This window comes from Leptonychotes weddellii, chromosome 7 (assembly GCF_054177405.1).
Source record: "Leptonychotes weddellii isolate Sample4059 chromosome 7, ASM5417740v2, whole genome shotgun sequence".
Lineage (NCBI taxonomy): Eukaryota > Metazoa > Chordata > Mammalia > Carnivora > Phocidae > Leptonychotes > Leptonychotes weddellii.
In genome coordinates, this window is record NC_138375.1 from 65,735,536 (window position 1) to 65,745,515 (window position 9,980).

Consider the following 9,980-nt stretch of genomic DNA (forward strand, 5'->3'; position numbering starts at 1 on the left):
TCCCCAACCAGATGGTTGCCATGCCTAGTTCTCAGCACAAAACGAGACAAACTACATGCAATAGCTGTCCCTGGGAAAGAAAGCACCAGGAACTAATGTTTTCGTTTTTGTTTTCCTGCCCATCTTAATTTGGAAAGGAAGAGACAACGTGAAATTTTATCATCCTCTTTAGCTGGGCCCCACAGAGGTCTGGGAGCGCTGACCATGTTAAGAATTCTTACCTTTTGCCAGCTTCTGTCAATTTTCCCAGGTTCCCATCTCCAGGCTTTGCAGCCAGTCAACTGCCCCAACAGTTTTCACCTTCACCGGAAACTGTAGAGGAGGTCCAATTTAAGTCGGACCCAGTCTGACCCCGGAAGGAGTCTGGTTTCTATGTGGGACCCAGTCTGATCCCGGAACCAGTTCCCGGAACGGGTGCGGTTCTGTCAGATCTGTCCAGCCCTATGAAACCAGCCCGGTTTTCAAGTCAGACCCAATCTGACTGTGGTGGTTTCTGGACCCAGTCTGCAAAAGCAGTTCTCAAAGTTTGAAAGCTCATAATGCAAAAGCTACAGAACTGGGATCCAGAATCCGTCAGACACTCCCCCACCTGCTCCAGCCACCTTGAGAAAGCGGCGTGCTCAAGCGGCTGCTCAGGTACCCAAGCCTTGTTGCTGTTGCTCCTGGGAGCCCTCGGGGGTCCCCCTAGGTTCCCTCTTCTGATTCCAGAACTACTAAAAGAAACTGAGCCATATTAAAACTTTTAAGGGAGGTTTTTTTTGTTTTTTTTAGCAAAAATATTAGAGTTGGGTACCGCGAAACAGGAAGTGATTAAGAGTGCTTCACAGATGGGGGCAGTTTATCAGAGCGAGCGAGAGCTCACAAGCAGGGGGAATGGCAAGCAGAGGGAGAGGGAGAAGCAAGTTTCCTGCCGGGCGAGGAGCCCCAGGTCAGGCTCGATCCTAGGAGCCTGGGCTCATTACCTGAGCCAAAGACAGAAGCTTAACCAACTGAGCCACCCGGGTGTCCCATAGGGGAGAGACTTTTATAGAGAAAAGGCAGAAGCAGTGTAAAGAAATTATTGATTGGCCATAGCTTAAAGCCTAGTTAGCTGTTTGTGATTTGTTGTCCTTAGCATTTTGGTTCCGTAAACTCGAGGCATTTTACAGGCTCAGAATTTGGTTTGCTTACATACACCACCACAGTATTAGATTCACATCAGTCTAATGGTCACCTTGTTTAATTAATTTAACAGGTAAAATTCAACATTAGTTCCCCTTTACTGGCTTTAAAAGTAGGATTCAGATTTCTGCTTCAGTCAGTTCTAGTCTGAATAAATTTATAGCAAGCAGTAAAGGTAAAACTATTTTTAACTTCTGGATATAGGTGACTGTAGTAGCTATATTTTATTTTTTGTTGTTGTTTTCTGAATTTGGTCATCTTTCAAGAAAGAAAAAAGGTAAGCACGCACACACACACCAAAATGGTATTTTTATTATAATCACCTCTGTTAATATGTCATAATTTTGACTTTTTGTGAGTGAAATTGAAACAAATTATTTAAAATTATACTTCATTCCACAGGAATAGAAATGTCATCAAATTAATAGAGGACAAAGGATGAGAAAGTACTTTTAAAACTGCTCATATTAATGTGTCAGTATTAGTAATTCAATTTTTATTTAGAAATCCCATATATAGGCTCTATATAGTAGCAGTCAAAATGATTCTAATGAAGCCAGCAATGATTCTTCTTAAAAAATATAACTAACTCATATATACAAATGGGTTGTCATCTTTAGTTTTATAATTACATTTATGTAATAAAGCAGTATTTTAATATCCCCATTGAAGGCTGCCTTTCACTATTAAGGATAGGTTTGATTCATATTCATATTCAAAAGTCTTTTGAAGTCAGGTCTACATTCATGTTACAAACAAACTGCAGCTTCAGTGTTGGCTCCTTGATGGACAGGAATGAGACTCTCTATTGTTCATCTTTCAAACTAGAGAAAAACTGGAAAAATAATTCACAAGTAAAAACTCATTAACTTCTCCTTGACTTTTTTAAATTGAATGATCAGTTGAGGTCCAACATTTTTTCACCAAAATAGATAGCTTTATAATAAAAGAAAATGACTAATTGTCCTATGTTCGTTAAAAAAAGGATTGTTCTCATGTTCTTATGATGAATGTTCTATATTCGAACACTACTTTTTTGATTAGTAATACATTATATACATTATACATTCATTAATATTTTGGGTTTTTTAAACTATTTTTTACTATTTTTTAGTCTTTATATACCAAAATTGCTCTACCAATCCCTATTCATGAAGACTAGGATGTCTGCAACTTTTCACATACTAGAACTATAATTTTTTATGTATTTGTCCATGACCTATATAAGATAATATATCTTAATGACAAATATATAAAATGACGCATACATAAAATATGTGACAAATATATAAAATATATGACAAATGTTTAAAAATGTATGAATATATATGACAATTATATAAAATATGACAAATATTTAAAAATATATGAACAGTATGTATAAAAATTATATGATTATTGCTTTAAGAAAAATTCCTAGACATGCATTATTCAGTCAAAAATTTTAAACATTTTAAGATTTTTTAAAAAATATAGACAACATTCTTTTGAGGTTTTGTACCATTATATTTTCACCAGACTCTATAGTAGAGGAGGAGTGGGTTTGGAAAAAGATACAAATCTTTTTGAAATAATGAGTAAATATTCATCTAAGCCATCATAATGAGATGTGTCAAAAGAGAGGTTCAGATTAATGATATATAAGTGTTGGCGCCCTTAGCATATTGTTCATAATCAAAACTGTTAGGGTGGATAATGTCATCTAAGTAGATTAGCCTGAGGAGAAATGATTTGGGGTAAAGTTCTAACGAATTTCACCATGTATAGTTAAGCATAAGAGGAGGAGTCTTTAAGGAGACAGAGAAGGAAAACCCATAGGTGTAGGAGAAAAATCAGGAAACTATAGTGTCACAGAAACCAAGAAAGAACTCAAGAAAGAAGAAATGGTAAGCAGTATCAGCCAAAATTTATCCAACATTATAGAAGTTAATGTGAGCTACCTGGAAAATTGTATAAAACTGAAGATAATGAGGGTTAGTGGACAGAATGAAAACAAAAATAAGGAAATTATGTTTTGATAAGTTGATATATAAAAATGTAGGATGCCATTGAAATTGTTACAGGGTATAAATTTATATAAAGATGCTTATGCTTAATAAGTTTGAATATTCAAGGAAGATATGGATTGAAAGCATTCCTTGGGTTTGGTGACATGATGTTGACTATGATATTCATGAGAACAGTTTTAGTAAAATGGTAGGATTTAAGTTTCATAGGAAGGGTGTTGTAGAATAAGAGAGAATAAGTGGGAGATAAGTATGTAGAATTTATTTTTAAAATTTGACTGTGAAGAGATGGAAAGACTAAAAAAAAATTGTGGTCAGCAGTAGTCAGAAGTTCCCAATAAGCTTATAAAACATGTAGTAAAAATAATAGATTAATTAAAAGATTGTGGTACTTAAGATGTTAGAATTATTGGAGGGTGTGGTCCTCAAAGACATGGAGATGATGGACTTGGGAATTGGTTATGCATTTTTGTGGAATAGGAAATTATAGAAGGATGGTTTAGGATCTTGGATAGAAACTGCAGGTAGGTGCCAAAGAATGAAGCAAATGGGTGTCTGTGTGTGTCAGGGGGTGAGGGGTTAGGCTGGGGATAGTGGTGATGCAAGAGATTAAAATGGCAGCTTGGGCACATAAAAACAAAAATACTTTAGGCAAATATACTTTATTCCTTTGTGATAGTAATATTTTCTAAGTCATTTGATCTGAATGAGATTTAGCCTTCCTAAAGACAAGTGCATAATATTCCATTTTCTCCATAAATAAAAAGAACTGCACAAAGATACCACCCATTGTAGAGCATACAACGGTTAAAGATTATCTCTTGATTCTTTGTATAAATAGTAGATAACGCTGTTAAATTGAGTATTGGATGAACCCAGAGTTAACAGTAAAAGTTTAGTTGGAAATATGTTGCTTCTAAAGAAACATCGTCATTTAATTTTCATTTCTATTTAATAAGTATTAGAATAAGCAATAATTATAAAAAATCACCATGGTGTTACCTTCTTTTTTAAATTTTATTTTATTATGTTATGTTAGTCACGATACATTACATCATTTGTTTTTGATGTAGTGTTCCATGATTCATTGTTTGCGTATAACACCCAGTACTCCATTCAATACATGCCCTCCTTAATACCCATCACCGGGCTAATCCATCCCCTCCACCCCACTCCCCTCTAAAACCCTCAGTTTGTTTCTCAGAGTCCATAGTCTCTCATGGTTCGTCTCCCCCTCCGATTCCCCCCTTCATTTTCCCTTCCTACTTTTTTTTTTTTTTAACATATAATATATTATTTGTTTCAGAGGTACAGGTCTGTGATTCATCAGTCTTCATGGTATTACCTTTTATCTCAAAATCATCCCAATTATGGGTCAGATATTGAGCAGTACTCAGTTGCTATCATCACTACAGTCTGTTTGACAGCAGTGAGATTGCAGAAGACAGATAAAAAGCTTGTAGTCCTCTTACTAGACACACTGAAGGGTTTTATTGTAACATAAATAAATTCTATCATTTTTGATTTTTTAATATCTTCTTTCTTCCTAAATTGATAACCATTAGTGAACTTTTAATGAAAAAGCATGTTCTACTATTTTATATTATCATTAATTTCTCAAACAAAATGCCAGACTACATTATACACTACCATGGTTTACAAACCAGCTTCAGATATAAAGCACACAACATATTGAAGCTCCTTTAATACTCCCTATCCCATTTTCTTTCCACATTATTCATCCCTACAGAGTCTATTATCATTAATTTTACATTTCCACATGTATTCTCAAACTTTTAATACATATGTATGTATCCATAAACATTTTATATTTTTGTATTATAAAGATTTTATTTATTTCATATATGGAGAGAAAGAGATAGTGAGAGCAAGCGGGGTGAAAGGTGGCGTTGGGGGGAGAAGAAAAAGGAAAGAATCCCATGGACTCTATGCTGAGCGTGGAGCCCAGTGTGGGGTTTGATCTCATCACCCTGAGATCACCACCTGAGTCAAAACCAAGAATCAAATGCTTCACCTACTGAGCCACCCAGGCCCCCCTGTATTATAGATTTAAAATTAAATACATTATAATAGTTTTGTATAATTTTTAGTTGATTCATTTATGAAATTTATCTGTGTTGATAGTGTAATCAAGTTCAAAATTTTCATTAATTAGCATTTTTTAATACCTTTATACCACATTTCCATTATAAATTCTTCCAGCAATGGATATTTGGTTTGTTTCCAATTTTTTCAGTTTTGTAAATGATATTGTCATATTACTATACATGTCTACTTCAGCACATATGCAGGTATATCTTTTAAGCATATACTTTATATTTTATATATTATAATTTTAATAATATAATATGTTTTACTATTTTTAAGTAATAGCATGTAAATATAAAACATTAAATTATAAGGTATATGTAAATATAAAATAAAAGGTAAAAATTATAATTTTATTATATAAAAATAATTATAATAATAATCATTCATTTGTGGTTTGTAAAGAAGATACTCTGAATACCAAAACTTTCCATGTATGTAGCAAATATTTTCTAGTTTGTTACTTGTTTCTCCTTTTTTGTTAGCTATAGAAAAACAGATGTTTTTCATTTTAACATGTTATAATTATCAGTCTTTTCCTATATGTTTTTGAGTCTAATTTAAAAATCCTTTTCAGGGACACCTGGGTGGTTCAGTCAGTTAAGTGTACCTGCCTTTGGCTCAGGTCATGATCCCAAGCTCCTGGGATCAAGTCCCACATCAGGCTTCTTGCTCAGCAGGGAGCCTGCTTCTCCCTCTGCCTGCCACTCCCCCTGCTTGTGCAGGCTCTCTTTCTCTCTCTCTGACAAATAAGTAGTAAGTAAGTAAGTAAATAAATAAATAAATAATCCTTTTCAAACCAAAATTTTAAAAATTATACATAAGTTTTAAATTTTGCCTTATATATTTCAGCCTTGAATTTACCTGCAACCAATTTTGAATTGTCTAAGGAATTTAATTTTGCGTGTATATAGTAAACTAAGCACGCTTTATCAAATTGTTCAAACTTTGCTCTAATCCTAATTACTTGAAACCATCTTTGCTACACAATAAACACTCATACATTTTTTATTCAAATTCCAGGCTTTCTATTCTGATCAATTAACATCTTTGTTTGGGGCGCCTGGGTGGCTCAGTCGGTTGAGTGTCTGCCTTTGGCTCAGGTCATGATCCCAGGGTCCTGGGATCGAGCCCCGCATTGGGCTCCCTGCTCAGCGGGAAGCCTGCTTCTCCCTCTGCCTCTGCCCCTCTGCCCACTGGTGTGCTTTCTCTCTCTCTCTTTCAAATAAATAAATAAATAAATCTTTGTTTATCCCAGTGTAATATAACACTTTCCAGTAACTCAAATTCAGTAATATTTTGACACTAACTAAGGTAATAATTATGAACAAGACTATGTAACCAAAAAGTCCAGGTTTAAATTCAGTCTCCACCGCTGTGTGAAAATGGACAAATTCTCTGTCCTCTGTGTGACTCTGTTTCCTCATCTACAAGATGGGGGTTATATTACTTATATAATTCTTGTGGGAATTAATAATATTTTAAATGTTAACATTTTAAAAATAATGTTGGCAGCTAGAAAGTACTATATAAACATAAGGATCATTATTATTATTCTTGATGTAGCAAATCATTTCTTTCTCCAAAAATTTTGGTTCTTGTCCATTCCACATATTTTTTAGCATGAGCTTTTCAAGTTTCATGAGTATAACCAGTTGGTATTATAAATGGAATTACACTAATTTTATCGGTGAATTTGGAGGGAAGTGGTATGTGTATGGTAGTGTTCCCATCCATTACATGGTACACGCTCCTCCTTCCCTATCTTCTTCCTCCTCTTTTTCCTCTTTCTTCTTCTTGGTTTTCTGTAATGTCTTTCCATAAAATCATATATTCTCCACAAATATTTTTACACAGCTTTGTTAAATGTAGTCATCAACAACCTAATATTTTTATTTTTTTAAAATGTGATTTTTCTTCAGTTACGTTGCCTCTATTTTTGCTTCTGCCATGTGGAAAAATAATTCTTTTTGTATAATGAAGTCATGATTTACTGCACATTGACCTAATAAATTCAAATAATTGTCTGTAGAATTTAATTTTCTATGAGAATAAAAATATCTGTAAGTAATGAGAGTTTTTCTTTCAATAGCTATACTTTTTTTTTCTTACAATTTGCCTTACTTAAGGCCTCAAATAAAATATTGAAAAGCAGTAATGAAAACACTCAACCATGTCTTTTTATTTTTGATTTTTAAATAAATATTTTAATTATTTATTTGTCACTATTGTTTACTGATGGATTTTTAGAGGATACAGTTTACTCAGTTTGGAAATCTCAGGTCTATTCTTTTTCTACTTTCTTCTTTCTCATAAAAATAAAATAGGTGCTAAATTTCCTAATTATTTTATGGTTTTTCTTTGAGGCATAAATTAAAGTATTCTATTAATTTACTAGATTTTTAGTTTTTTGAACTTTTCATAGTAATCTTGTTCTATTTATTTAACTTAATGGTATTTTGATCACAAAATGTGGTCTGTCTTTGAAAATTGCTAAGTCTTGCTTTAAGGCTTAAAATGTAGCCAGTTTTTAATATGAATAATAGGTTTGATGGATAATTTGTTGATATTGAATTCTGTTCATTCTTCATTGTTTTAAGACTATAATATTTGTTATTTATTTTTGTCAAAAGATTGAGGGAGATGATGCTAAAATATGCAATACATATCCCAAATTATATTTTATTACAACATGATGACTCTCTGCTTGAAAATTTGGTCTAATAGATAACCTGATTGTACCATTTGTTTTCATTGCTATTTGATTAGTATAATTGTCTTTTGTCTTTTTAATTCCAATCACTCTTTGACATTGTAATTTATTTTTATAAAAGGCACAAGGTTGGTTTCCGTTTCTTTTTATTTACTCCTATGAGTTCTGTATTTAACTAGAAAATTTATACCATTTACAGGTATCACAATTATAAATAGCTTTTGACTTTTTGCTAAAATCATATTTTGTAGCGTCTTTATGTCTTTTGTTGCCTTCTTTGGATTTAATAGATTTTTCTCTTTTCCCCTTTCTTTTGGTTTTAAAACTGTACACTCTTTTTATTTATAAGTATTTATGCATAACACATCTATATATTAACATATATATATGTATGTGTACACATATAGACACATTCAGCACTAGTTCTACCATCCTTAAGAAGTATATGGGCCCTTAGAACTTTAGAACTTCTCAAAACTAAGAATTGTTTTCTGTCATACATGTTATTGCTATTTTATATTGAATATGTTTAGATTGCATACACACTTACCAGTTCCTTTGCTCATTATCCCTTCTTTTTTTATTAGCTTATTTTATATTTCTTGAAGCAAATTTTTTAAACATTTATTAGTGAGGGTTAATAAGTAGTAAACTTAATCAACATTTGTCTTAATTTTTTTGTTTAACTTTTCATTCTTAAATAAAAATTAAATAGATATAAAATTATGGATGATTATATTCTCCGCATTTGCAAGAGCTTTTCCCGGTGTTATTATTCTGTTTTTATTATAATCTATTATTGTAATTGATAGTCTGCTATCTGTCTAATTGTCATAATTTCTACTTAAAATGCCTTTCCTTTATGGCTGATTTAAAGCCTTTTGAGGGGTGCCTGGGTAGCTCATTTAGTTAAGCGTCTGCCTTTGGCTCAGATAATGATCCCAGAGTCCTGGGATCCAGCCCAGCAGCAGGCTCCTTGCTCAGCAGAGTCTGCTCCTTCTTCTCCCTCTGCCCCTCCCCCCTCTCGTGCTCTCTCTCTGAAATAAATAAATAAATAAAATCTAAAAAAAAAATTAAAATCTTTTGAAAGAGGAAATTTTTAAAATATGTTTTTTATTTTTTATTGTTTAAGGTAATCTATATGTCCAGTGTGGGGCTCAAACTCACCACCCTGAGATCAAGAGTCACATGCTCTACTGAGCCAGCCAGGTGCCCCAAAAGAGGGATTTTTGGAAGATGGTAACATAGCAGGTTCCTGAACTCCCCTTTTTTCACGAACACACTATATGTACAGCTGTACATAGGGAAATTATCTCTGAAATAAATCCATAAGTTTAAGTGCCTCCTACACATTGTTTGAATAAGAAAATATATTGAAACAGGTAGGAAAGCCTCAGTTTTCCAGATCAGTAAAAACTGAAAGAGTTCATCACCATTAGACTAGCTTTATAAGAAGGATTAGAGGCATTTCTTCAAGATGAAATGAAAGAGTACTCATTAGTAAAAGAAAAATATGCAAGGGGATAAATATATAGTTAAATTCAGAATAAATCATTAAATATGTAGTTAAAGGTAAATATATAGTTAAATTCAGAATAATATAATGGAGCCAGGTATATCACTTATAAATCTAATATAAATGTTAAAAGATGAAAGTAGCAAAAATAACTATAAAATAATCTGTGCATGAACACAAGGAAAAAAAATACATAAATTGTATTTTTTTATTTTGGTGTTTGGTATTATTTTTATTTTATTTTGGTGTTTGTGCGTGATAAAATGAGTGTGTGTGGTGGGGAGTACAAATACAGAGCTTTAGTTTGTGTTCAGTTTAAAGTTATCAGCTTATACCCTGCGACCCAGCAATTGCACTACTGGGTACTTACCCCAAAGATACAAATGTAGTGATCTGAAGGGGTACATGCACCCCAATGTTTATAGCAGCAATGTCCACAATAGCTAAACTATGGAAAGAGCCAAGATGTCCATCA

General features: G+C 32.9%; 1 long non-coding RNA gene across 1 annotated transcript in view; it reads left to right on the forward strand.

The window, feature by feature from the left end:
* Window positions 1-405: 405 nt before the first annotated feature.
* LOC115939861 (uncharacterized) overlaps window positions 406-9,980 on the forward strand; it is a 27,277-nt gene continuing 17,702 nt past the window's right edge. Inside the window, exon 1 of the long non-coding RNA XR_004074636.2 lies at window positions 406-636. This is a non-coding gene — a long non-coding RNA (uncharacterized LOC115939861). The remainder of the gene's footprint in view (window positions 637-9,980) is intronic.